Consider the following 5,217-nt stretch of genomic DNA (forward strand, 5'->3'; position numbering starts at 1 on the left):
TCTCATCTTCCCCACACAGAGAGCTTTTAGAGGGAGGGGCTCCCTCCTGTGTCTCCTCCCTCTGATCCATGCTGCTGGATTGACTGGATCCACAGGATCAGCTCACACACACACCTTCATCCAGCCTTCACCTGCAGAGGAAACCCTCATCATCATCATCAGAGGAAGCTGCTGAACATCAGCTGCTGAACATGACTTCTGCTCTCCCTCCACCAGATGGAGACATGGAGCTGCAGCAGCAAACACTCCATGATGGAGCAACATTTCACTCATTCACTCACTTTGACAAAGAAACAACAAAACTATTCAGAAAGCTTGAAGCAGATCAAGAACAACAGACAGATCAAAGAATGAGCTGAACAGAAATAAAGAAAGAGTTGAGTTGTAAAACACCTTTAATAATCGAGCAGCGTTTTACAAATAAAAATTACATGAACAGAGAAAGAAATTGAAATAAACAAAAGAAAAACAAAAAGAAAATTCAAAAATTCATCAAAGAATCTTTTCTAACAGAACATAAAACATTTTTAAATGTCCAGATTTGTTCAAAATCAGCAACAGAATTAGTGAGTTTGTAAAAACTGAACTCCACCCCCAACCAAGCCGCCAAACTTCTCCTGAAAAGAAACAGAACCTCCTCTGACCCGGTCCCCTGGATCCGGTGTTTTCAGGACCTCCAAACCACCAGCTTGGCTTCAGCAGAGAGGAAGTTAAGGAGAGTCTGCACACTCTTTTTCTAGCCGCGTATTTCAGGCCGTAAATGAAACAAAACAAAGCAAACTGTTTCCCAACCTCTCAAACAACACTCGAAGAAAAGAAAAAGACCTGTCAGACGCTGACATTCAGCAAACAGATGGACCACCGACTCACTGACGGAACAAAACGGACACCCATCCCCCGTGCCAGGATTGACGTGTGTCAGATATCTATGATCCCATGTACCCCCCTCCACTGGAGGTCACCTGCCCGTTTCTCAACAGGAGCTTTGTACAGGGATCTCTAACAACCCCTCGGGACAACCCGGTACCAGAACATCCAGTCCACCCCGACACTCTTAACATCTGCAAGGGAGCGCGCTAGAGACCTTGATGGACACGAGGTAGAGGGTCCTCCTTCACAGGAACATGAATTCAAATTTACCACAAAGATTTTCTCATTTCTATGAAGGATGATTTGGTTTATGAATATTTCAGATAATAAACAGGATTTCTGGTAAAATGAAAACACTGTAAACAAGTTAAAGGATCAACCTTCAGCTTTAGTGACTTTAGTCTATAAAAAAAAACTTTTGAAGAAAGTGAAAACAGACAAACAGAAAACTACAGGAACTGCAAAATAATACATTTACGAAAAAAAAGTCATAAGTTTATGAGGAAAAAGTTACAATTCTACAAAAATAAATGTGTAGATTTAAGAAATAAAGTCCTAATTCAACAAGGAAAAGGCCATGCTTTATTGGAAATAGTTGATTGTGTAAACCTCCATCTACAGAACATGCCAATGAAACTGATTAATGCAGCCATTTCTGGGCTTTTCTATAACCTGCTGGATGTGCTCTAGTCTAAAGCCTTTGGACCTCTAAACTGTCCTGCAGACGGCGTCAACAGTCCGCACGCCACTAATCCACTCTTTGGGTCAAGAATCTTCTTCTGAGAATCCAATGTTGTGGAAATTAGTTTCAATATAGTTAAATGTATAATAAAACAATGTAGACTCACTGAAATACTGAGTATTTCATTATCTGTGAAACCGATGCTGAATGAAGTACAATGAGCTCTACGTCTCTCACACTGAAACACAACACTGGTTACATTTTGTTGTTTGTACTTTTCTTAGTAAACAGACGATTACTTCATAAATGTAAGACTTTATATCCTAAAATTCTCAACTTGTAACCTATAAAATTATAACTTTATCATCATAAAACATTGACACTCTTACCCATAATCCTATGTGATTAAAATCATAACTTTATTCTCATAAATGTTTTTATTTTTATGGAGGCTCTAATACTCCGTCATAAAGTTCAAATGACTGAATGTAACTAGAAAAACTAGACGGACAACTCTGAAAAACACTGGAGGAAATGCACTCATGAGGAACAAAACAACTAAATTTAACTCAATCATTTAAGGTGAAATGAAAAAAAATAATTTCTAATTAGTGAACAAAAGCAGAAGAACATTTGTCTTTATGTTTTCATCCACTAAATTCTCACAGTTTCTGCTACAAACATTTCTATTTCAGGTTGTTTGAGTTTCTGAAGATGGAATGAGGAAATATGACATTACTCTGTTCCAGTACACAGTCATCTGAACTGTAATCTATTACTTTTGGAATGAGTTCCTCTGAATTCTGTTCGCTCACAGATTTGGATGGAGGAGAACAGAAAGGTTTAGGATCAGAAATGAAACCTTTGAAATGTTTAGTAAAAACACAACAAACATCATCTGATTGTTGTTGACTTGATCATCAAGAATCCTCCATGTTGTTGATCCAGAATCAACAATGATGAAGCTTTGGAACCAGCAGAGTGATGAGAGTTTACAGAGAAAGAAGAAGATCTTCTCCAAACATTCACAAACAGTCAAGTTAGTCCAGACAAAGTTCCAGAAACAAACTCACTTCAGTTTCTTCAGAGCTGAAGAAGAAGAAGAGTCTCCACTCACCGAGTCAACGCAGCTGCAGCACACATCACTGACTGAACCAGGAAGAAAGAGTCCACCTGGGATGGAGGCGGGGCAGCACAGGTGGGCGGGGCAGCAGGTGGAGATGAGGATTCCTGGAATCAAACCCTCAACCTGCTGTTGTCTACCAAGTGAACAGCCACTGATCCACAGTCAGAGGATCAGGATCTGATCAGGTTTATTTCTGATCCTCATCACTATGGCGATATGAAAAAGTGGGCGGGGCTTCTTGTTGGAGGTGAAATGACTGTCAGGAGCTGCAGGATGTTTGGAAACTGACCTGAGAATTTCAGATGAAGATGGAGGAAGAAACATGACGTGAACTCAACAACTTGGACTCTGATTCAGTGATTTGATGAAGAGTTCTGCATCACTGATGAATCTACGGTGGCCCAGAACTGCCATTGCAGGAACCAACAAATGGCAAACAAAAAAGTGATTGCAGAAAAAATAAAAAGTGACTAAACAAAATAAAGTGATACAACCAAGAAACAACAAAAGTCAACCATGAGCCGACACACACACCAGAAGTGGACTGGTTTATTAAACATGCACTGCTTTTGTTTTATGTTGCGTGGAGTTAAAATGATACAGTCTATGGTTTGGATCACAGAACTGGATGATCCTGTTAGTGGACTGTCTGTACACGGTGTATCTCCGTGGAAGCTGAAGCTAACAACAAACTGACATCCTCCGGTTTACCTCCAAACCTGAGGCTCCGCGGCCCACAGTTGTTCAGAATGCTGCTGCGAGGCTTTTAACAGGAACCACCAAAAGGACCCACATTTCACCAGTTTTCTCCTCATTGCATTGGCTCCCTGTCAGTGTTAGAATGGATTTTAACATTTTAGTTTAGACTTTTACAGTTCTTCCTGGACAAGCTCCTGATCACATTTCCCAACTGTTGGTCCCGTACACCCCTTACCGCCCACTTCATTCCTCAAACTTGAACCTTCAAGGTGCTCAAGACCGGCTATAAAACTCGGGGACATTGTTCTTCAGGCAGTCGCCCTGAGACTCTGGAATGCCCTCCCCTTCTCTCTTCAGTCTTTTAAGAAACAGTTGAAGACGCTCCTTTTTAAAAGAGCTTTTAACTAAATCGTCGTTTACTCTGTTTTATTTACTTGTTTGTTGATTTTGATCGTATCGTTCTTGTTTTACTCTGGAAACACTTTGTGACACTGTCTGTGAAAAGTGCTTTACAAATAAAGGTTACTCACTCACTAATCAAATAACATATTGAGATGGTGACATTGAACATCTTCATTACTTTCTCCATCAATTTCCAATCGTACTGCTCTTCTTTTCCTCCTTTTTCTCACAGTGTTTATACCAAAAGTCCACCAGTTTTTTGTTTACAATTACTTTTTATTTTTAATGAGGTCACTTTTCTGGTTGCAGATATATATATTTTTATATTTTTTCACAGTTTCTTTTGTTGTTTGCTGTTACTTTTTTTCTGTGATGGTTTTTGGTCCCGTATGAATCTGCTGAGAACAGACCTGAGAAAAACCTCCAAACAAAGAAGCTCAGAATCAGAAATCTGACATTTCCTAAGTAGAAGAACAAGTTCAAGAAGAAAGAAACCTGACACCACATGACAGCAGCTGAGAGAGGGGGCGGAGCTTGAAGCTGTCAGATTGACAGATTGTTGTTCTAAATGAAAGATGAGATCTAGAGACCTTCTGCTCTCCAGACAGGACATGAACTCCCCTCATCTGTCATCTTCTGACACTGAAGCAGAAACAAGTCAGAACAGTTTGAGGAAGAGATTTGATCAGCAAAACAAACGACAAACTGAAAGAATGTGGATCTTCCAGATCTGTCAGAGCAACCAGGAAAAACTTTGACAGATTCCAACAGTGAAGACAGATTTTTGACACGTTTATTAAACCAGAAAGTTTAGGAAACAAAATGATCTTAAATCTACAAATTTGTTTTCTCTTAAAGGATCTTGAGGTCTAAGAGCCTCACTTCTCCTCCTCATACCTGCTGATCTTCCTGTTTTTCTCTCTGTAATCGTCCAGTTCTCTGCAGAGACTTTCATTCTCGTCCTTCTTCCTGATCGTCTGGATTCCTTTTGCTATCAGATAAACTGACAGGTTGTTACGACACAGTCGACATGTTGAAGTTTGTTACAGGAGCTCTGGTGTCTTCATGGTCGTGGTGGTCGTCTGTTCAAAGCAGAAATGATCCTTTCAGATCAAACAGATCATCAGATTAGATTAATTTATCTCCAAACACCAACATTGTTCTGGTTTGATGGAACATTTCTAGTTTCTCCATGAATTTTTCTGGTCTTTTCTGATCTCATTGTTGACTGAAAGCTCTGCTCTGACCTCTGACCTTTTACTGCTGACAGAAGCAGATCCTCAACATTCAGATGTTCAGAACAAGAGTTTGATCCTGAGAGCAGATCTGACTGAAAGAATGTGGATCTTGCAGATGAACTCTGGGACTTTTTCTCTGCAGTAGAACCACATTCCTGAAGGACGTCTTTGTTCCTCAGTAACAGGGAGTGTTTGAACGG

This window comes from Oryzias melastigma, unplaced genomic scaffold, assembly GCF_002922805.2.
Source record: "Oryzias melastigma strain HK-1 unplaced genomic scaffold, ASM292280v2 sc00361, whole genome shotgun sequence".
NCBI classification, from domain to species: domain Eukaryota; kingdom Metazoa; phylum Chordata; class Actinopteri; order Beloniformes; family Adrianichthyidae; genus Oryzias; species Oryzias melastigma.